This window comes from Stegodyphus dumicola, chromosome 5 (assembly GCF_044657685.1).
Source record: "Stegodyphus dumicola isolate Sdum_Otavi_A_Nest chromosome 5, ASM4465768v1".
Classification (NCBI taxonomy): domain Eukaryota; kingdom Metazoa; phylum Arthropoda; class Arachnida; order Araneae; family Eresidae; genus Stegodyphus; species Stegodyphus dumicola.
The window spans coordinates 145,314,871-145,337,340 of NC_140772.1; the positions used below are offsets into that span (position 1 = coordinate 145,314,871).

The window sequence follows — 22,470 nt, forward strand, 5'->3', positions numbered from 1 at the left end:
CCAGTATCTTTGTTTCCAGTAACCTCTTGAATTCAGGGGCTCGCACAAAGAATCGTATGCACATGTGGAACGGAAGAAAGAGATGAAGTTATGCCTCGTGGTTAAGAGAGCACGTTTTTCTGTTTTCAGTTAAAAAGTCTGGTAAGTTAAATTTTGTAATCTTTTACATCTTATTAATTTTTTTTAATGTATGTTTACGTAACACTCTATCGTATTTGCTTTTTAAAATGATAAGAATTCATGCAGTGCATTTTTAAAGTTAAAAGAAGTTTATTGTTGCTTTTTGAATCATATTTTGTGCAGTATTAAACAAATCAAATTGAACTGTTTAGCTTTTCAACATCGTTGGTGGCGTGTATTATGATTATTGGACTTTGAAATGACGCAAAAAAATCTGATACTTTATAATTTCATTAAAAAAATCGACTTTGTTTTGTAATTGGCAAAATATTCTTCTCCCCCCATTTTTTTTGGTTTTGTTTTGTTTTGTGTGTGTGTGTGTTCTGAATTCGGTTTTCCGTTGTTTCGATTTTTAAATAATTCGCATTTAAAATTTATTTTTGAGAAATAAACGACGATAAAACTTGTTGCCGAATTCAGAAACAAACAGTAAATATTAAAATGTTTGTCCCCTCTTTTTTTATACACTTCATGTTGTAAAAATCAGTAATCAATCCTGCTTTTGCTTGAAATTTCCAATTTTGCTGTGCCCTTCCTCCAAGCTCATACAAAACAAAATCTTTTAAACATTTTTTTTTTTTTTATAAATGCCTTGTTATTTTGGAGTAAATTAAACAAAATAATAACAAGTTATCTTGACTAACCATTCAATATAACTATATTTGGCAAAATACCGTTAATTATTGTAATTCACTTTTTAATCTTCAATTAATTTATTTAAATGTTATTCATATCATTTAATGTTGCTTCATCCTTCTAAATTTATTTCTTATTAGTTAATACTTTCAAATTTCAGGCAATTTTCTGTGGCATACTCGTGAAACTAATTCAGGCAGTATGATAACATACCATTACGAAATCTAGTGCACATATTTTTAACTTATGTGTGTTGCTAAATAAGTATAAAATACTTGAATTTATTTAAAAATATTAAATAGATTTCTTTCTTTTTTTAGCTGCAAAATATCTGAAAAAAGACATTTTTTAATCCAGGTTGGGCAGATTCTAGTCTCAATCCTCAGTGGAATCCATGGTTGCAACCTATCGAATTAGCTCCTAACATGGCAAGATGCACGTTTTGCCAACAAAATATCATGCTTAGTACCATGGGAAGGAAAGCAGTTACAAGCCACATAAACAGTGTAAAACATAAGAAAATCATTTTTGTGAAGATGAACTCTGAAAACTTAAAAAACTATTTCTCCATAGATAAAAGCAGTTCTGAAACACAGCAGTCTTCGGCACTAGTTGCTGAATCATCAAATTTAAACGCGTTCACACCTGAGGACAAAGTTTTTGCTGCGGAATTACTGTGGGCTATGAAATTTGTTTCTTCAGATGTTTCTTATAATGCATTTAATGCTGCTGCTGTTCTGTTCCAGAAAGTGTTTGATGACAGCAATAAAGCTAAAGCTATGACCCTGGGACATACAAAAATGTCATATTTAGTGTCATTTGGTTTAGCTCCATACTTCAAAAAGATGCTCATTTCTGATCTTAGAACACTGAATTTGTAATTTGCTTCAATGAAGCATTAAATAGAATTGTCCAGAGAGGCAAAATGGATCTTTTTGTTAGATTTTGGGACAGTGCGAGGAATGAAGATACCTCACATCAATTTTTTGGGGACATGTATCTGCCAATGACCTTCTGAGAAGTTTCTTTGAGGGAACCTCAGAGCTAGATAAAAAGAAATTGCTGCAAGTATCATTGGATGGACCAAATGTCAATCTTAAATTCCTCAGAGATTTGAAAGAAAATTTAGCAAATAATGATGCCTGCCATGTATTACATATTGGGTCCTGTGGTTTGCATGTTGTTCATGGTGCCTTTAGAGCTGGCCATAAAGGTACTGACTGGAATTTAAGTGCATTATTTAAAAATATGCATAGAGTATGTAAAGACAGTCTTGCTTGGCAAGCAGACTATATTGCCATCACTAACTGTACAACTTTTCCGTTGAAGTTTTGTGAAGTAAAATGGTGTGAAAACATACCTGTTGCTGAGAGAGCTATTGATATTTTTCATCATGTCAAAAAATATGTAGAATCATCCGAACTACCAAAAACTGTGTCATTCAAAAGACTGAGAGAAGCTGTTAAAGATAAGCTACTTTTGGCAAAAATCTCATTTTTTATTTCGGTTGCAGGAGTTAATTTACATCCATTTCTAAAGTCATTTCAGACAGCTGATCCTTTGTGCCCCTTTCTATATACAACTTTCCATAGTATGCTAAGTCATCTTCTCTCCAAATTTGTCAAAAGAGATATACTGCGAGAGGCAAAAGCTCCTGAAAAACTGATAAATATAGATATTCTGGATGAAAACATTTATTGTAATGTTGCAGATATAGATGGGGGTATTGCTGCTGGGGCGAGTTTAGCTAAAAGTGGAGTATCTGATCTTAACAAAAGAGAATTCAGAACTCGGTGCAGAACATTTTTGGTTAAGCTGGTATAAAAAATATTTGAAAGAAGCCCATTGAAATATAGCTTAGTTAAATACATTTCTTCATTAGATCCTAAGCTCATTACGTCTAATGAATTTTTATGTGAGAAAAGGATGGAGAGGTTATTGCATATAATATATGAAAGTGAATGGATAAATTCCACAGTTTCAGATAAATCAAAAATGCAGTTTAAAGAATTATTATTCAGAAGTAAGGGTGTTTGGAAAGACACTTTTACTAATTATGCTTCAATGTGACTTGATCACTTTTATAAGGATTGGATTAATAACTCAGATTTTAAAGAACTTTGGAGTGTTGTAAAACTAGTTCTAATTTTATCACATGGCAATTCCACAGTAGAAAGTGGATTTTCAGTTAATAATGATATGTTGGTGAAAAATCTGCAGGAAAATTCTTTAACAGCAGTGCAAACTGTTTATGATGCTATAAAAGTAAATGGAGGTGTGATTAATATTAATGTAACTCCTTATATGTTATGATATGCCAGATCTGCTCGTGGTGCATATCACCGAGCACTCGAAGACAAAAAACTGTGTGATAATAAACATAAAAAATACTATTAGACAAAAGGAACAAGGCACAGATTAAAATTTTGGAGTCAAAAAAACAAAAATTGAGCAGAGATGTTTCTTCAATTGACTTGCAAATTGCAAAGTTAAAACAAGAAATCTAATTTGGTGCTTATTTTTCATTAGTATTTTTTCTATTAGTGTTTTGTTTAAATATATTAAATGTCATATTTTTAATTCTAATAAATATTTTTCATTTAACATATATTATGTATGCTTATATTAACAGTTTTGCATAAAAAATGCTTTTTTAACCTTTCAGAATTTAGCAAGTGTTGAAATATCACTGAGGTGATTGTTTGCCAATTATATATTATTTAATAGGATAGATATAAATGGGCCCCGCACTGCCATTTTGTGAACAATAACTTCCATTCCAGAATTTATGTATAATACTTTTTAATATCATTCATGACATAATTTTATTACAATTAATGGTGGAGAAAATCTTATGTTTAAAAGTTCATACATTGCATTGAAAAATCAATGAATTTCATTTCTGGTTTTGGTTTAGATGGAATGCATTGTACTTATTTAATTTCTTTTGTAAATGAAAGTTATTGGGGAAAATGGAAAATAACTCCTATTGTAGTCATAATAGTAATGTTTTGGTAATATACTTTATATATATGTATATAAGTCATATGCAGTTAGCAAATTTTTGTGTTATCAAGTGGCACCACAATTAATTTACCTTTAGCACAACAAATGCACACTACATGGATAGACTGGAATTTTCTTAAAAACACTCCTGGAAAACCTGAAAAAGGGAGGGAATTTCGTTCTCCTGTTTGAGTGGCAACCCTGATACCAGCACAAAACAAAATGCAACCAATCTTTTTTTTTACGTGCATGTAATATTAACTCTTTCCAACTATAATTCACCTTGAAAAAATAAATGGTGCCCACCATCCAACAGATATTGTAGAATGTTCTCTTAGGGACAGAGAGGTTGGGGACCCTGTGTTACAGGAATTTATAGTGTCTGGGTATTAGCTCATAATTGCCAATACACCACATTGCCAACAATCAGTTGGCATTTTGGGGCAATGAAATGTCTTTTTGATATAAGCAAATTAATCAGTTTTTAATTAATTGATTAATTATTTTTAATTTCCTACACATATTATCTGACAATTAGATTACAAAATTGTATCACTCTAACACCACAGGTTATCTGTCTCTCCATATGAAGTCGTTTAAATAAGGCAAATGACATCTTTCAAACCAGTTCCCAGTTCTTATTCCAATACTTTGATGACAATTTTGTTAACACTATTTCTATTATTCAACCATTGTTACGTGCAGTTTCATTTTAGGAACATTGGAAGACTCGTAAATTTTTAGCAAAATAGAACGGGCCAGAAAATAATGGATTGCTTTTGATTAGTATCTCTATAAATCTAGTAAATACATGATATGAAATGCAGTAAAAATTATCTAGATAAGTGCTAGTATTTAATTAATTTGAAGTTGACATTAAATGGTAAACAAAAGAAGCCATCTTTATCCTGTATTAAACCCTCGCCTTCAAGAAGAGAGAGCATATTAAGCAGGAAAGGAAAAGAAAGAGAAAACTTATGTGTTTCTAAACTCTGTTTCTTTAAAATGTGCACTTCAAGATCTTAGTGGACCTTCCTTCATTCATGATTTTAATTTATGTTGTCTTCATTGTATATAAAGGATTAGGGAATTTTAGAAAATTAGCGAACTCGGCAGTCTTTGCAGTAGTTGTTACCATGATTATAAGGCTAGTTAAAAAGGGAAATATTTCCTTAAAGTGACTAAAGTAACAGTCTTTAGAAGAATACAAATACATTCACTATTGGTCATACAGTTATTATCCCAATGCAGTAACTGTACGTTTCTACCCCCATTTTGATGGAGCACATCCCAAAGGTTTCAAAAGGTCTTCCACTCTTCTTTTGCCACCAAACTACTGAAGATTACTTTCAGCTTGCCAGTATTTTGAGTGCTCTCCACGCCACATAGACGCTGACAAACATCAGTGCCTTCTCCAAAATTAGAACCTATGCCCATCAGTACAGCAGACAGTGTCACTGTCCACTACGCTAATCAGGGCAACTTAGGAAATACAAAAAAATTTCTAGAGCTGGCATAACACTTACATGGAAAGGACACATGTATCATTATTGGTGTTTACCAAAAGGTATTGATTTATGTCAAAGTACTAAATATATATTAGGTTAGCTATGGTTGTGAAGCCTCTTTTTTACATTTCTAAAGATAGGATTGATTGTGAGTGTTAAATCATATTCTGACATTATGGACTGATGTTTGCAAGTGAGTTTCACTTTAGTTTCCTCAAAGCTCACTTTGGCAGTGCATGTTTTGTGGATGATGCAGACACTGAGCAAGAAATCTTTATATGATTGCAACATAATGCAAAAAAATTTTGATGCAGTAAGTATTGGGACTTTTATGCACTGATGGAATGAGCTTTGATGTGAGTGGAGTTAATGTTGAAAAACAAAACTGATTGCTACATCAGTATATCATGCAGTTTTATTTTTATAATAATAGAATTTGTTTCTATAGCAGCAGAATTTGAAGAGTTTTATTCATTAACTAGTCTTCCTATGTAGCTTATTTTGTTCTTTTAATACATATTTAATCTGTCTGTTATCCAGTTTTATTTTAAATGCAGAATTAATAAATGTTTCTTTATTGCTAGTTTACCAGATGCATTGTAGATTTGCTTGTTACAACATTTCAAGAAGTTATTTTAGCAGAATGTCCAGCAATGATAAAAAATCATGAGGCAGAAAGTAAGTCTTGTTAAACTTACTTAGTTTAAAATTTAGTTTTAAAATTCATGTTAAGTAAGTTTAACAAGACTTACTTAACATGAATTTTAAAACTTTATTATCTGCATGTAGGTAAAAGCTTATTAGTTAACTGTTATCGTAATTTTGATAGCAGACAAGTGAGTTGAAAATTATTTTTTAGAAAAGGGCTGTTGTTTGTAAAAATATAATACATTAATCTTTAGTTTTTAATATTACTCTTTAATTTACATTATTCTTTAGTTTTTTAAATTCTTTAGTTTTAAAGAATGAAAATTTTGTGGATGTTTTTCTTTCTTCCAATTTCATTGTTTATTCTGTAGTTTTTAATTTAAAACGGAATTGCATTTCAGAGCTTCAGTTGATGTTCAAATTGATGGACAAAGCTTCAGATGGTATTAGTCCTATGCTAAGAGATTTAGAGCATTATATTATTAGTGAAGGTTTAGCTGAAATGAAGGCTGCTGCACCCATTATTACTCAGGTATTTATGTTGTGTAATTAATTGCATTATGTATTAATATTTGATGATGTTAAGCTCATTCGTATGGAATTTGACTCATAATTTATATGATTAATTAAGTGAAAAGAGTTATGGAAATTTTGGGAGAGAAGTTCCTGTTCCAATATTCTTTTTGAAATTAGTTAATTCAGATATTAGTTTCTAGCTATAGTATTGTATTCTATATCTTTTACTGATGGGATGAAATATTTTACTTAACTTACATTTTTTTTCAGAGTCTTTAATGATGATACCTTTTACAGTGCTTTTCAGTCAAAATAATGGCAGTATTTGAAATTTCCTTCAGAATTGCTAAAGAAATAGGAAGTTATCAAATTACATTAATCTAGTGCTAAACAAAGAAACAACCCATCCCTAATTCCTAGAAACTGTGGATTTGGTGTGAAAATCCCTGCATGTCAATTCTTTGGGGGAAGAAATAGGGATAATGTAATAAGACCAATTATTATATCCCACACCAAACACTGGCAATTTTCCTACTTCTGTTGGCCATCTGAGGAAACCTCCAATATTTTGCATCGAAAGCTGTTTGGATCAGTTCTTTGGGAAAGGATTTCAAGTTACATTTATCTAAGCTAGAAATAATATATGTAAATCAGAATTTAAAAAACAAAAGAAAAAAAAAGATTAATTTGTATGTAGGAAAATAGATAGATAAGGAGGCTGAAAATCAGTTAAATTTATATTGCTTTTATCCATGCATTAGTCATGATTGATTTATCATATTTTATGCTCTAAGTTAGTGTTTCTCAAACTTGTTTGGGTCACTGCCTTGAGTTTTTTGTGTTGATAAGGCCATTCTCTATCCTTTTTGTACATGATATATATATATATACTATATATACACACACATGTGTATGTGTATATATATGTATAAGTAAGAATGTTTATTATTATTGAGTGAGCTATGGAATTACACGAGGTGAGACCAAAAAGTAAGGTGACTGATGTCATAGTAATAACTGTATTATATATTTGCATATAAATACCAGAATATTATATATTTACATATAAATACCATTACATGTAAAATATTATATATTTGCATATTGTCAGAAGTGTATTGTAGGTGGCGGGATCTAGTTCCCGCTGTCTACAATACACTTCTGACAATGTTCATACAAGTTCTGGAAACTTTATAGTTTCTAGAAACTATCTAGAAACTTTATAGTTTAGTCCTTTGAGACTGTGTTAAGTTCCTTGGTAACAGCAGCTTGAATGTCTGAGATGCTTGAAAATCGGTGTCCCTTTAGTGCCAATTTCAGTCATGGAAAGAGAAAAAAGTCTGCTGGCACAAGATCAGGGGAATAAGGAGGGTGAAATAACTCCGTAACCTTTTGCTGCACGAGGAACCATCTAACACACATTGCAGTATGAGGGCGTGCACTATCATGCAACAGAAACCACTTGCTTGATGCAGGGAGATGGGGCCGAACACAACGAATGTGAGCCAGGAGGTGCTTCATAACATTTCAATAAAATTCACCTTTAACTGTTTGACCTTCCAGTATGTATTCTTTATTGATAATTCCCTGTGCTTTGAAAAAGGTAATCAACATTGTCTTAACCTTTGATTTTTTGGAGTGAAACTTTCTTGATTTCGGCGATAAGGGAGTGCACCATTCCATGCTTTGGCGTTTCATGTTTGGATCATACACAAAACACCACGTTTCATCTCTTGTGACGATTGATTGTAAAAATGTGTCATCTTTATCTTCTGCATTGATCAAGTCGCCACAGGAGTCCAATCGCCGCTGTTTTTGTTCATCGCTTAAGTAATGAGGGACAAACGTCGCACAAAGTTTTTGTTTACCCAAATCCTGCATCAATATTGTTCAGAAGATTTCATGAGGAAGATTCAGTTTGTTTGCCATTATTCGGATGGACAAACTGCGATCTTGCAGCAATAACTTCCTAACTCTTTCAACATTTGCTGTCAGTCTGCTCATCATTGGTCTTCCACTGCGATGTCATCCTCCATGCTTTCACAGCCTTCACGGAAAAGTTTGAACCACTGAAATACTATCTTGTGAGATAAAGTGTCTTCACTATACACACTTCGAAGCATTTCCAAGGTTCATGTAGCAATTTTACCCATTTTAAAACAGAATTTCATTATTGTTTTCTGGTAAATTGTGCAATGCACTAACACTTTTCAGGTTTAAGTGACTGCACAAACAAACAGGAAACAAGAAACTTGACTGACTCTGAATTTCAAATGACCCTGAACTTCAACGTTGCGTACCAAATATCGTAATGTGCATGTGTCAGGTCATCGGCTGTTCTCATTTTTGAAAGGAGGGGTGAGTCACTTTTTGGTCTCACCTTGTATATTAACTTACATAATTCCTTAAATATTCCAAATTTTTAGTAGTTTCAGGCCTACCTAACTCTGCACAAATATAAGGAACCAAACTACCTAATGAAAATATATTTGGTATAAATTAACTATTTGAAACTAATAAATTTTTGTATGTTTGAGAGCTGTGATCCCCAATGGCTATAGTCACAGTCATCTCTGTTTAAATTTTTTTTTGTGAACTAAAAAACATTTAACAGGTATTGGAGTTGTTAAAAAATATGAGAGTATTGTAAATCATTGTCTTTCTTTGTATACAGATTTACAATAGTGTATGTCATTGTAATTTATATAGCTATTTGTATTTATGTGTTTATAATTTGGTTTTACATATTTTTGTGTTGTTGCTTATTTGTATTTATTTATTTTATGCCTTTTGTAAGGTAATTTTATGCTTTTTTATTATGTTTTTTTTTAATCTAGGATTTGTGGCTGCTTTATGTGTTAGTCTTTAAATTTATGTATTATTTTGTAGCAATTTAACTTCTAAATCAATTGATGTGGCAGTATTAAGGATATCTCTTGTAGAACTGGAGATACAGCAAAATTCCTTTTACTTGGCCTTAGTGCTAATTTTTGTCACTAAGTTGATGACATTTAACAATTTTCACCAACTTCCATGGCATTTTGGAAAATACGTTTTTTAAACTGTACACAGATGAGTGAAAAGTAGATACTGTATTCTTCAAAATAAGTTTGAAACTAGTACTTGAATGTGCAGACAAAGTAATAGAAACTGTATTTCAGACAGAATTGGTGACTATATGTGTAGCAATGACTCATATAAGTACCAAGATGCATAAAAACTTGCATATACTTTAATTACATGTCTAGTCTGCCACCTATAAAAGAAATGCAGCTATCCTCTTATCAAGAAAATGCAAAAACTGTATATATCTACAATCCCCCACTATAGTAGCTTCCCACTGTATAGTTAGAAACAGAGCTGCAGACAGAGCAGTCAGACAAGCAGAAATGGATGCAAATATTTCCAGGTATTCCAATTCCACTGCCTGCAACATGTCATGAAATGTAAATTCATTTTATTTTAATTACAAAATGGCAGCAGAGTGGGAACTGTAATACTGGTTGCAAAACTCACAAAAATTTTTCCAGAAATGACCAGCACATTAATAAGTAAAAAACCCTACTAGCTGTGACTTATTTACCATGTATTGGAGTCACCACCATTGCAGTCTCAGAGAAGATATCTGCTGTTATGAAGATATTTTTTTATATAAATCACTGTATTTTTAAATCTATACATACATTTATTTATTTGTCAGTTTAGAAATCCAACAGTGAACAGTCATATCTCTTGGATTGAAAACACAGTTAATAATAAGAAAGATCAAACCTGCTTTAGGCATTCTAAAACTGGCAGTGGCCTTACTAGGGAAAAAAATCTAGTTTGCATCTCAATGAATGGTTATATAATATTTGCTTTTCTTGGATTTATTAAAGTATTGCTTATGTATTTATATTTTCATGTACTGTATGTCTGTCTTTGGATATGTATTTTTTGCTTTTCTGTGCATGGTATAAATGATTTTTCCGTAATGTGTTCTATTCAAAACCAAAATACATTGTATATTCAGCATTTTTTCCCAAAGTGATAAGTAATAATATAATTACAGTAAAAACTCGACAATCTGGAAAACTCAGGAAATGAATAGTAAGGGAAAATTTGGGATAATTGAAGGTATAAAAGTAAACATGGTAGAAAAGCTAAATGAATGTGGGGAAGATATCTGTTATAAAATTATGAAAACTGCCATCTTGCTTATTATCAGCTTGAATCAAAAGCCTATCTAAACGTCATGAATATTTAAAGAATAAAAATGCATTTCAGACATAAAAGGTGATCTATAGTCATAGGCCTTAACCATGTAAAAGTAATACATCTTATCTGACAGTGAAATCTCTGCGTGGTACACAAGAGAAAAATTGGTGGTAAAGAAGCGAAGTATTTTTAACTATTGAATTCAAAAATTAAAACCCCAACATCTTGACTGAATCTTTTCTCTAACACTTGTAAATTTATGCGATCTGAGCTTTGTTCAAGAGTGGTGATGTAGTAGTACTTTGTAATGATGGTACTAAAGGTTTTCAGTTTTTGTTTAGATGGTACACGTTAGTCAAAAGGTTGAGAACCGCTGCCATAGACCATGAAAGTTGGTGGAGATCCTGCCAAATTTCTGCTAATCATTCTGGCCAAAATTTGAAAGAACTGGTTACTCTTTATTAAATTAGTTAATCGCAGGATACGAGTTATGGCTATACTATCTAAAAAAGCTTAAATTACTTGTCAAAACTTTTCATGTTGTATCACCAGTGTTTAACCATTTTTTTTCAAATAAAATATCATATTGTGCCCATTAACACACACTTTGGCAGGATCATATAACTTAATATAAATATAAATGCTACTCCAGGGTTGGCACCAAAATGATTACAAATAGCACTGGCAATAGAATTTAAGGGCTGTGGAATTTTTAAAATTTAGGTAGGTACTCTGTGGCAAAAAATTTAGCATTGCCTCTATAACCCACTGCTTGCTCATCTAGGGCAAGTCCCAAATTTTAATCATTCCTTCAAAATGTGAAAGAAAAACAAATAAACAACTATTAACTTACATCCTTCTTTACAAAAAGAAAAAAAAAAGGCTTTTTGAAAATTAATTGGATTTCCATAAAAACAGGGCAAAGATCTTATGATTGTAATGTGATATCATATCTATCCATTATTTGGACTAAATATCACTATTTTGAAGACATTTTTAAAAAAAATTCTGGGTCATAGTCCCTGTGTGTTTCATGATGGCTGTAAAAGTCTCTCATTTATTTAATTTTTTGTAAATAATAACAATGAATTTACTAAAATTTTAAAATATTCTCGTTAATTAAACTTTGAATGCTGGATAATTGAGCTTTTACTGTATATGTGTTTTCTTGACAAATCAACAATTTTTTTTTTTTTTTTTTTTACACGCAGCTTAGCAATATTTTCCAACTTTCAGTTTTCATCTTATTTAGAGGCTTTAATTCCTCTTGCTCACTATACTAAGTTGATATGCTCATTTGGTGGAACAGTTGTTCAGCTAACTGTATAAGAAAGGTGCCAGAAGTGGTTATTCACCCTTTTGAGCATTGATATGAGGCTGTGAATAGCTGTAAGCCAGTCGAGTCAAGATTATCAATGTATCATATGTATAACTTTGGAAACAATTTCAAGCAAAGTTTTAATTCAGCAAACTTAATTTAACAGTTAGGTATGCTTTTCCCAGTAATAATTTATACTTTTTTTCTTTAAATCTAAGATTCAACTTTTGTTAACGATTGTATAAACATTACTAAAAACAGATTAGAATTGATGGATCTTATAATTGCATATTTTTCAAATTATTAATTTAAATAGGAATTTAAAATTGCAAATAGATCAAACTCTCATTAAAAAACAGTTTTCTAAACATATTTAAACATTTGATTTCATTCATTGTATTTTCTTTGAATCATATCCTTTTTCTCTGTTATTAGAACTGAAAATCACTAATGTGTCTTAGAACTACTGGTATGTTATATTAGAAGATGCATGATGATTTAACAAAGTATATGTAGATAATAGCTGTATCAAGAGACATGCCTGAGTAATAATAAATTATATTAAGGCATTGAAATTTTAAATAATCTAAGGATTGAAATTATGAATACTCAAAAAAATTCTTTCTGTTGGTTTTCTAACAAATGTTTCTGTAGGTTTTCTAAACAAATATGCTATTCTAAAGAAAGAAACAATATGAAAATTGTTTCCTTTGTTTTTTGAGAATATAAATTTTTGCAATTGTGTTATTATATCTGCGAGTACATAAAATTGAGTCATTAAACAAAATTCATCTTTTTCTTTTAATATAACAAATGCTTTTTATTTTATCATTTATTGATTTGTTTTTATGTTTACTGTCTTTTCTAGGACTGTGAAAAATATGTTGCCCAGGCAATAGAATTATTTATAAGATTTAGTAAACTAGTCAAAGAAGCATTTAATGATGACTCTAGGTTCACAGCATCAAGAGATAAGGTATTACACATATTATGTTATAATTAAAAAATTTACCATATGGTATATAGTTATGATTAGGTATATAAATTTTTTTGTTTCTTTGTCTTTTTTGTTTTAGTTCAGATCTCTCTAAAAGCACAAAATGAGATAAAATTATGACTATAGTGGTGAAGTTTATGTTTGAAAAGGCACGGAAGATTAGAAATGGACCAAAAAATTGCACTCAGTTACATTATCTGTTATGTAGGGAAGACTTGATGATAAACATGACTACAATTCATGAAGTTAAAACTAGAATTTATTTACATAAGAATGAAAATAAAAGTAAAAGAATAGTTGTAAAACATTTTGTACACGTCCATCCTCATGATTGTTCACTTTTCGTCTGATCACACCCTATTCTAGACGGCGCTTTTATATAATCTTAGTTACAGTTGCAGTTCCCACAGTCATTTGTCCACTTGCCTGATTTAAATGCAGTTATACAGTACAAAGTCTGAAATCTGGACTCGTCAGGACTTCAGCGGTTCCGGATTTGGGACTTTTCTGGATATTAGATCATCAGTTAAAATTTAGTAAGATGGCATGTAGAAATTATACAATTAAAAATATGAAATTTGAGTTTATGAAATAAAGAGAAATTATGATCTAAAAAGTATCAAAATTTATTAATTTTAAAAAAAAAGCAGCTTACTATTTATTTGTTTTTTTTTTATTAAACCTTTCTTTCAATGTAAGTTGTTTAAGTTGCTTTATTTTTTTGTGCTCATACTTTCTTTTTAATTCTATAAACAGACATAATTTCTTGTTCAGTTACAAAGTTCCACTGTTCAAGTCCTGTAATTGCTGTGTGGAGAATACCAACTAACTTATAAATCGAAATTTTTTCATTTTCAATAACCGCTCTGTCACTTTCTTCACTATCGGAAGCGGTATTTTCTGGATCTTGAACCATACTACAGATTTCGCTGTCCATTAATTGATTGATAATTGGGGCATTGTCGTTGCAATGAAAAACTTCTTTTATATCATCTTCATTTACCGCTTCTCCACGTTTCTTGACAAAATCCGTTAATTGGAAAATTTCACCTTTGGTTTGCTGTACAGTACACTCCCGATTATCCGCGGAATTGGGTGGTGCGGCCGCTGCGGATAACAAAAATCGCAGATAATCCGAAAAAAAGCTAAAAACGGATATAGCAAAAGAAAAAACAGTCATTCCAACTTTGAAAAATCGTTTTATATACAATAAAATGTAAAATAAACAGCGGGAAATGTTTAACTAACGCTTAATATTTTAGTATATCACTCAAAACTATCCTAAAATGCATTTTGTTAATGAAAATAGAAAAGTGTTTTGTATACTTACGAGAGGCGTCAAGGATACACAGAAAAATTAATACATATGTTCTGTTTTAATACTGTAATGTATTATGTAATTACAAAAGCATAACTGTAAAACTAACCTTTTTGAAACAATCAGTCATTTGTGTTTGCTTTGTGCTTTGGAAGCATTTTCTCTTGATCCGAGATTGCATTTTTCGTAGCATAAGTTTCTCGGCCAACTCCGTGTCGTCTTGTTCTTCCAAATAGCTCAGTAATCTGTAGACTTGTGCAAAGCCACTTCATGAGTCTTCTGCATATGCACAGTATCTTCTTCGTCTTCACTTCACTGTCCTTCATTCTCGGTCTCTCCCCTTGCTTTCTTCACAATTTCGTCATCTGTCAAGCGTTCAAAGTCAGGTTCGTTGACGTCACACTCCAACCACTCGTTAATGCTTTCAGCATCAACGTTCTCACCACTCGGAACTGTTTTCACCATATCGGCAAAAGTTGCTGTGGGCGTCTCTATAGCTTCCTTCTCTTCTTTACAACTCAAAGGGGTTAGGTTGTTGTTGGCTTCAATATTAGGCATGAGTTTTCTCCATAATGTTATGAGGGTTGACGGTTTCACTGAGTTGTATGCAGATGCAATATCGTAGATGCTGTCGAAGATTGTGTAGTGTTTCCAAAACTCTTTCAGATAACCTTCTTCAATTTTGGTCATTAGCAGCTTGGTTCTGTATGTTCTCTTCATTGTTGCAATGACTACTTGTTCCATGGGTTGGGTTAGCTCAGTAATGTTTGGGGGGGGGGAGAAACTTTGCAAAAATTTGTCCATCAGAAGACTTAACATGCTTGTTGCTGACTGAGAAGGTGTGTTGTCGATCAATAGCACAGCTTTTTCAGGCAGGCTTTTCGATTTAAGATGTTTTGCACTTGAAGAAAAAAGATGTTTTCGAACCATTCTTGAAAAATGTTTCGGTCCATCCATTCCTTTTTTTGGTTAAAGTAAACAACGGGTAAATTTTCTATCCTTGTGCCTTTGAAAGATCTCTTTTTTTTTTTTTTTTTTTTTTAAACTTTCCAATGACAACAAGTCTTAAGTTTATGTCCACCGGTAGCCTTACTGCAAGACATGATAGTGATCCTATGCTTTGCTGCTTTTATAACCCGCCGCTTTACTTTCATTTTCAAATGCTAAAGTGCGATTCCCGATTTGTCGACAAAAGTCCCGATTCGTTGGCATTTTAAATTTGATCAAAAGATAGCTCTTTTTTTTAATACAAATTCTTCAAATTCATGGTGGAAATCGTCGGCTGCTTGTTGGTCACCACTAAGTTTCTCCCAATGAAGTCCAATTTCTCGAATTCCATGTCGCTGCTTAAAACGAGTCAACTAGCCAAAAGATGCATCAAAATTTCCTTTCAGGCCTAACAACTCAAAAAAGGTTTTTGCCTTCGCCGCAATGATAGGACCATTTACAGGAGTACCCTGTTTTCGTACTTCAGCTAACCACTCTGTCAATGCCGTGTCTAGCTCATCAAAGGTAGAACCTTTCACACTTTTTCGCGTTTTCTTTGCGGAAGCACTATCCGACATTGATGCAAAGTTCACCAGTTTGTCTTTTTGCTTTAGAATGTCACGCACTGTTGTTTCCGCGATTCTGTAATCCAATTCCATATGCTACCTTGTAGCGCTGTTTGCTACTTTGGAAATTAATTCTAGTTTTGGCGCTATCGTCAACACAACCTTCTTTCATTTTCCTGACATTTTAAATGAGTAACAAAAACACAAAACCAAAAAGCACAAGCACTGAATACAATAAAAAGATAAGAAATTTAACTCGGACCGGTTCACAAACACTATTAGGCTTAAACTAACAATGGCGAGTGAAAGGAAGTGAACGTGTCAGTAAGATTAAGACGAGAAAGGGCGGTGGAGCGGGCACTGCAAGCGTGAGTAATCACTTACTCATCATAGGGGCCGAGGGTAAGGTTCCGAGAAGGCCTGGGATATTTTTGCAATAAATAAGCACGATGTTAGCAAATTTACCGTTTCGCTCAGTTTTGTGAAAATTTTTATTTTGTTTGCTTTACGCTTGTTTTTTTAAAAAAAAAAAAAAATGTGCGGTAGGCGCGGATAATCGGGAGTCTACTGTACCTGAATGTCTTTAAAGTTCGTAGCTTAATGCTTTATCTAGGGCCGCCGCTAAAATCACATAATGCAGTCTCTACGGGTCTTAAATTCTGCTACAAAGTGCCTTCCCAAGTTCTAAATTTTCACCGCACTTTAACTTTGCATCCATTCTAAATCATAAAAAACTTCTCATCCCTTAATTTTCCTGCTCGGTGCTTCCTCAAATTCTAAAAATTTCGTCTTCCCTAAATTCTGCCGCCGCTTCTGGGTTTATGGTGAATAACATATCAGTTATTCTTAATTAAAATAGCACTAAATGTAATCTTTTGGCCTATGAGTTTCATTAACAAAATCTATTTTTAGAATATGAAAAGAAATTTTTGTTGAATTTGCCTTGTCAACATTTATTAAAGCATTTAAAAATCTATAATCATTGCTAAGCGTAAAAGGTTGCCATACTCTTGTTATTCAATTACTAATATAAAAAAAAGTTTAAATATTATTGCATAAGTTATTACTGAAGCTGTCATGTATTGATAAACATGCAGTGAAGAAAGCAAAATATAATAAATAATGACTTGCCAGGTCGACATCATGGATATAAAATAGGTGAGTGTTTCGGTTTGAGATGTATGCCAAGCAGACAGCTACAGATCCAAATTATTAATCTCACAAATTTATGCTTACATGATTGTTTTTCCATAACAAGTTATTTTATTTAGTGCCTAAATGAATTTAAGAATCGAAATTTTTAAATGAAAATCTCCACGTGTTTTATTATGGAAGGAAAAATCAAATGCACATGTGTAAAAAAAAATATACCCCCCCAAAAAAGTTTTTGTGGCTTTTGAGGTCTGGATTTTAGATCATTCCGGATAATGGATGTCAGGATTTCAGACTTTGTACTGTATTAGTTTCTGGTGCTATGCTTAAATTAGTTGAAATTATTAAAAAAATTTGTCATGTTAAAAATTCCGATTAGTAGCAGTAATACTTATTTAACATAAATTATTGCAAGCAGAATTAAAATTGCTGAAATCCAAAAGTCAGAATTTTATGGAAAGATAGCAAAGTGTACATGCAACTATTTCTAAATCTCAATGGCTGTCATTGACAGTTATGATTCATAGCAGTCTTTAACTGGACAGAACTTTACCTAAAATCTACGGAAAATGAAAGATAAGAAACTATTCTTCGTTCTTAAGAAACAGTCAACAGAATTCATAAAAATCACTTAAATTTTATTTTCTTTGAAGTAGTGATGAGATGCTCAAGGTACATTCAATTTAAGTGGCAGATGAGAAATTTCCCATCTGTCTCATATCTAGGTACTTCTATTATGATGTTTTAGGCAAACATCTTGAGCTTGATAACTGATAGCTAAGGTAATTTTTCATCTGTCTGATATTAATAAGCAACAATGTCTAGAAAATTGAATTTTTTGAGAGCATGGAAAAAATTTTTTCCCCCTTCCCCATATTTTGAAGATTAAAATTATTATATAACTTTGTTTGCAAAAATTATTTTTCATTTTAAGGCATATAACAAGTACATATACAGTTTATAAAACTGAAAGATTGACTTTGCTTTTTTTTTTTAAATCATTTATTTATTTAAAAACAAAATTCTTCTAGCTTAACAAATATTTAAAGCCATGTGTATATATGCATATGAAATTCAGTGGCAAACAAAACTAATTTAATAAGACAACTGAATTTAAGTAAGAATCTAAACTCATTCAATCAAGTTAATTGAATTACATGACAGAAAGGAATTAATGCTTAGATAAAAGATACTCACCTTTAACTGTGGAATTATCTATAAAACTTTACTCTGAAAGGGGGGGGGGAATTGTGTGTTTAAATTTTGAGTTTGACTTTATTAGAAATGTTAATAACTTTGATTTTCAAATCAAATTCAAAATTGGTTTTTGATATTAGCTAAAGTGAATAAAATAGCAAAATAATATAAACTCAGAACTTTCACATGTTACAATAGAATTCTGTTCTATAGTGGAAGAAGAAAACAATCTTTTTAGAGCAAACTTAATTGAATTTGATAATTTACTATTATTCTTATGTGTTTATATAAATATTGTGTCATAATCTTTTTCTTTTTAATTTAAAATTTGTATGCCTCACTTTATAAACCTAGTCAGAAAGTTCTAAGCTTTCTGACTTGATTTACTGGACTGTGTGATGCATTTAATTGTGGTTTTTATTATTGCATTAGATACTTATTGAATTCCATTATTCTATTTGCTGTAGTAGAAAGATTTATTACTTTTTGATATTAACAGGCAGATTTTGAATTATAATGCTCCCCTGTTTGTTTAATATTTTTAATTTTTCCTTCACAGGCCTTTAAGCAAGTTATCAATGATTCATCCATTTTCAGTTTAGGAATAACTGCAAAACAAAATGGGTAAGATTATTTCTGTTTTCATGTAAATTTCTTAAATTGGTTATTTTACTCTGTAACATAAACTATCAAAGTGCAACTTTTAAAGCAATTTTAGTAATTTTTGAAAAATTCTTACAGATCTGATTTTGAGTATTAATGTTTTCTTGTGTATAGGGCTGGCAGCAAAACACGTTCACAGTCTCATTATCCTGAATATTTTTCGAATTACTGTGAGATTGTGCTTAGGAAAGCACGTACAAGGAGAAGACTGACATCAAAAGAAATGGAACAAATGAAAGTAGTATGTATTTGTATTTTCTTCTTGCTATTTCAAACATAGAATAGACATTTACTATTAAAAATGATTGAAAAGAAGTTTGTATGATGTCAGTTTGCAAATTCACATGTAGTAAGATTAAGTAATAGTTGTAATAGACATGATTATAAGAAATTATGTATCAGTAAAGACAATTTATACTATCTTACATACAGTAGTGTTGAGAAAAAAGTTGCGTTTGCTGTGGTTTTAATGAGGGTATTAACTTAATCATGACACAAATTTTCACGAATTTTAAGGAATTTTTAAAATTTTAAAACTGTCAGTTTTTTTTGGCAAATTTCAAAATATTTCCTTCTTTTTCTTCTTCTTCTTCTTTTTTTTTTTATGTGTAATTTTCCATTAGAATTTTGCAAAAATGCAGTGCAAAATAATCAAAAATCCAAGCATTAAGGAATTTTCTGAGGCTTCACAACTATCAAATTTTTCTGTAAATGCAAATAAATCCATAAATTTTAGATTTTATATATGATTTTTTAAATTTTGTTATAATTACTACATAATATTTAAATATGTCATTATATTTTTATGCCATTTTCTTTTAAAATATCCAAAAAATGTAATGCAAACTAATCTGACTCCAAGATCCAAACTCCAAGATTAAACTTTGAATTAACCAGCTGAAGTTACATAAAGTTGCCTTCTGTTGCTATCAGTGCCAATAAACAATTTTGATGCCAAATGATGCTTTTTCTTTTCTTTTTTAAAGTGTTCTACTTAAGTGGGAAAAAAAAAAACTGCATATATCTGATATAATATTAAAAAACACAATCTAGTCAGATCATAATCTTGATCAAAAATAAACTTATTGAATGTGTTCATAGAATTTGATTGGTTTATAAATGTAAATTTAATCTAATAATGCTTATTTTGTCATGTACTAGTTACAACGTTGCTGCTGCAATTCTAGCAGATTCTCTCCCTTCCCCAAACATTATTATCTTCCATCATGAAATTTTCTGTAAATCTGCTAATATAGGGATTTTGTGAACTTTCACGTCTTATTCTTTGCTTGCCCCACAAAGTTTGTCTTCTTCCTCCAGGATAAAATTGCTATTGTAGTTATAGCCTCTTCTCTCGAGTGGTCAGTGCTGTGGAAAGGAGGTGGCAGACCCTCGGGCCATCTTCCAGGGTGACCTCCCTCAAAATTAGAGCAGAACTGCAGAAATCTACATAAACAGAGTTAATGTAGTGGAAATACCTGTACAACCTGGTGGTAATATTCTGTTGTTCCATCCACTTATGCTGGTGTTCCACCACGCACTTGCTTGTAGTTATAGCCTAAATTATTTTATTGTTGCTTGCACCTCGAAATTGATTGGTATCTTGCAGAGCTATTAGATATTTATCTAAGCAAGAAACAAGAAAAATGAGCAATGCTGTTGCTGGAATTCAAACTTTGAACCTTCCAGTTACTTCCAGCCAGACATGCTTCCCATTAAACCATGAAGGTACATACATGGTAAGGAAAGGGAAAAGTCCTTTACATTTTACCCTCACTAAAGGGCAACTTAAAAGTTGGAAACTCAAATGTAAAATCCAAGTGGTAATGAATTATCATTCACTATATTTTAATACAAGTGCCACTTGTAGAGCATTTATGTATTTATTAGAACAATTCCGTCGCCAGGATTCAACCATGAAATCACATGCTAAGGAAGGTGAAATTTCCCTATCCTTGATTTTTCTTATTTGAAGGTACTGAAGATGTAAATAACTATATCTAGTATTTGAAGATAAAATCAATAAATTTTATGTTTAATATTTTAGTTTCAATTTAGAACTAACAGCATGTGCTTATTCTTGTACATAGTTGCAGATGTATTCAGATCATTTTGAAAAGGCGTACATTGATGCAACAGAAGCTTTCTATAGGGTTAAAGCTCCACAGTATTTAGAAGCAAATGGTGTTCAAAACTATATGCAATATGCTGAGCAGAAGTTGACAGAGGAAGAGCAGCGGGCTGCTAAGTACCTTGAATCTCATTCTGTACAGTCGGTAAGTAGTTTCTTTAATGTTTTCTGGCTTAATTTTAATATATATTATTGTATATATATATATTAATATTAATATCTTTACTTCATTTTATCTTTTTAAATGGTGCAATTTTGATATGAATTTGCAAAAAGCAGCAAATTTCCTGTTCTTTTGCAATGGGAAAATCTGCTAGTTGGATAAACTAATAAGTGTATCTTAAGAAGATGGCAAAGGAATATCTTTTTATTTCTTTTTGAAATGTTAAAAGTGCAATAAAATGTGAGTATTTCTTTGAATGTAAAATTATTCAAACTTTTTACAATGTATTGGTACGAAATGCCCAGCCTCAGTAAGATAGCTGCTCTGCAAAGTAGTCTTAGGGTTGCCAAAAAAAGGCAAGGGAAGACAGGATTTCCACATTTGGCGACAAAATTGACTATATGCCATAGACAGATGGAGAACCTTCTGAAACGAATTCTTACTGGTTTAGCCCAGAATGTTCTCGAACACAAGCCAAAAGCTATATAAACTCTGCTGGTATGTGGAGAGTCAGTTCGCACAGAGTTCTAGTCAATTCATTGAGCGAGTGTCTCCAAATCTAGTGCTGAGTTGGTTGTCGAGTGCATCGAGAGAGCCTCTTTGGGAATTCTGAGTTAGAACATCGCCAAATTTGATCTTTGAGTGTGTTGAGCTCCGGCAATCACTGAACCAAGGAGTCGGGAGGTGTGCTTTTGTGTATTGTCGAGTGCATCGCGAGTTGTAGTGTGGAGAGTCTCGAGAGTATGTAGACTACCGAGAACGACCGAGCAGAATCAGGAGCTGTACTCTGGTGTTTTACTGTGAAGCTGTCTCCACTGTTATAGCCAGATAACCTGAAGGCTGTGTCGCTGATTCTTCCAGCATGTTTGTAGTAGATCTTCGATGACTGTAAAAAGCATTATTTTGAAGCTGTCTTGAATAATACTGGCCAATAAATTGTGTTTCTATTTTTCATCAAGTGCTGTGATCTTATTCACTCAAATCCATATAAAGATACGTGAAGAGAAAAATGCAACGGTATTATAATTTTGAATAAAGGGCTAGTATAAATCTTTTATCCCTCAGTGGCACAGCTTTTTGAATGTGCTTTTGAAACATAACATTTAAACAGCTTTTATTAGCTAAGTTTGTGTAATTATTTTCGTCTGTTTCCATAAGCTAAATATTGTACTTACATCATTGAAAAATTAAGAAAATAAGATGTTTTAGGGCTGATGAAAAAGAAAGTATTGCAGTTCTTCAGAAATATGGTAGTGTGGCCAATAACCGAGAATGCAAAAATTCATA

The 22,470-nt window shown here is 31.8% G+C and overlaps 1 pseudogene across 1 annotated transcript in view; it reads left to right on the forward strand.

Annotated features, from left to right (window-relative positions):
• The window catches only part of LOC146997269 (cullin-5-like), a 572,661-nt pseudogene that overhangs the window by 198,026 nt on the left and 352,165 nt on the right, over positions 1 to 22,470 (forward strand). The window contains exons 6-11 of the transcript XR_015040943.1: positions 5,915 to 6,008; positions 6,380 to 6,510; positions 12,878 to 12,985; positions 18,786 to 18,850; positions 19,004 to 19,130; positions 20,980 to 21,165. The product of XR_015040943.1 is annotated as a cullin-5-like (transcript). The remainder of the gene's footprint in view (positions 1 to 5,914; positions 6,009 to 6,379; positions 6,511 to 12,877; positions 12,986 to 18,785; positions 18,851 to 19,003; positions 19,131 to 20,979; positions 21,166 to 22,470) is intronic.